This window comes from Bidens hawaiensis, unplaced genomic scaffold (assembly GCF_021521415.1).
Source record: "Bidens hawaiensis isolate Kalapana, Puna unplaced genomic scaffold, B.hawaiensis_p1.1 tig00001336_1, whole genome shotgun sequence".
Classification (NCBI taxonomy): domain Eukaryota; kingdom Viridiplantae; phylum Streptophyta; class Magnoliopsida; order Asterales; family Asteraceae; genus Bidens; species Bidens hawaiensis.
In genome coordinates, this window is record NW_027491075.1 from 3,232,915 (window position 1) to 3,235,312 (window position 2,398).

Consider the following 2,398-nt stretch of genomic DNA (forward strand, 5'->3'; position numbering starts at 1 on the left):
GCTACTGCTTAACCACTAAATTACCCCTACAGCTTAGCCACTTAATTACCCCAACAGCTTAACCACTTATGCCACTTGATGCCACTTATGCCACTTTATGCCACTTGTGCCACTTTATGCCACTTATGCCACTTTAATAACGAAGGCACGCATAGACTCACTCTACCACTTGCTCACGTTATGCCCCTAACTCTATTACTAGGCCCCTATCCGCTTCTATCACACTATACTTCTACTTGTCTATAACCCACTTCCTATCAGCACATTATTTACATAATAAGCAAGTCACATCAACAATCATACACACTAATAACCACTTGACAGTCACTATCCTTGGCGATACGTGGAATATCCGAAGATCCTTCACGCACCGGCAAGCATTATTTATTAGCTACTTGTATAGCATCTATAGCATACACTTACCACTTAAGGTAAGTGTATTCACACTTCACATCGAGTATGCACACAACCCCGAAAACATAACAAGGAAATGGGGCTAGAAACTCACCTGAACTCTGCTTCTTCCTTCGATAGTTGTTAATTCCTCCTTTACTGAGCTCGGTTGACTGCATATAAGTTATACGTATTAATACTCGTCCTATCGTAACAGATTACTTTTACTTAGTATTAGGCGAACTTAGTATTAACTGTACGCGAACTTAACATGGCGAACTTATACATTAAGGGAACTTAGCCTTAGGAGAAGTTATCATTAAACGAACTTATCCCCAGGCGAAGTTGCTTAGCGAACATGCTGGCGAACTTGGCTGCAGGCGAACTTAGCCGCAGGCGACGTTGTCCAGCAACGGCTACTGTTCGCACTTCACACCCATAATCACCTCCGTTTTCACATGAAACCCCTTGGTATGATATTACCAACCCCGCGAACATTTCCTATGATCGATATCGGGTAAAACTCGGCCCGGAAAAGCATAAAGTTCAGACCTTTAAGCTAAAACGTTCAAAACTAGACATAGGGTTCATTCTAAACAAGTTGCACCTGTTTGCAGGTCCATTAAGTTCATTTTAGCATCAAGTTCGTAACTTTACATTTCATTTATACCCGATCTAATCTCGTTCTAAGTTTCAAGACTAAATGTTTATAAAAACATAACCTTTAACGATAAAGAACGTACCTTTACCCGTTTTTAGGTCACGGTTTAGATTGGTTATGAACTAAGATCTTGTATCTTGATTGTATATCAAAGATTTAGGCTAGAATCGGTCTCGGATCTCCTCCTTCTTCTCACGGCTGCATTAGTGGTGTTTATGTGTGTGTTTTGGGTGTGTAGAGATTATGGAAAGATGTAATGATAAGTTAGGGTTTTAGGATGGCTTAAGGGGGTATTTATATCCCTTAAAGCCCATGGACCTAAGGCCCATCCCACCATCTTAATCCATATTAATTACCCAAGTCCATACTTCTTTCTACATTTAATATTAATTAAATATTAACACTCGCTTTTAAATCATGGACTTCTTTTATTTATTAATATAATATTCGGGATGTTACAAGTCTTCCCTCCTTAAAGAGGTTTCGTCCCCGAAACCTAGCTTATTCCTTGTAAAAGGAACACTTCTTATATTTACACACTTTACTGCATCGCCTCCGCTTTGTGGGTCATCCTTCTTACTTCTGACTTGCAGTCATTGAGCGGTGATCATGTGTTTTAGCTATTAAGGTAGCTTGTCCTTGAGGCCTCGACGTATCAAGTCTCGTCTCGTCTTTCGAAGGAATCTTGTTTTATACCATAACGCTAACTCCTAAGATGACGCTCCAATTCAACACATCTATTTATCATAACCCACATGCCTTCAAAACAGTTCATATCATAATTAATAAACACCAGTCTAAACTTCAATATAAAATAACATGCATAGAGTCAATAATAAGTCAAACATAACATAAAATAAAGTTATGGCTAGTAGCTAGCCTTCTTGAATGATCTTTTCCAAGCATGCAGAGGAAACTGTTAAACCTCAAGCATTCTTCTCCGCTTCACGCCCTTCATTCGGTTTTCTGCAGTCCCTTGCTAGGTGTCCACGTCCTCCACAGTTGTAACACCTATGGTGATCCTTACACTCCCAAGAGAGATGTCCTACTTTCCAAACCTGAAGCACACACCTAGTCCCACTCTGCACTCTCCCGAGTGTTTCTTCCCACATTTTCCACAGATCGAGTACTCACCTCTCCTTGTTCCTTCCACCGTTATTGCTCCCTCACAATCTCTAGCTAAGTGACCCGACTTACCACACCTGTAACATTTCTGGTCCTCGGTGCAATCACGAGTTATGTATCCCTTCTTCCCGCATCGGTAGCACTAGTTTGAACCAGCCTTGCATTCTCCCAGGTGCATCTTCTCACACACTTTGCATGTTTCCCTCCCCGCAACATTTG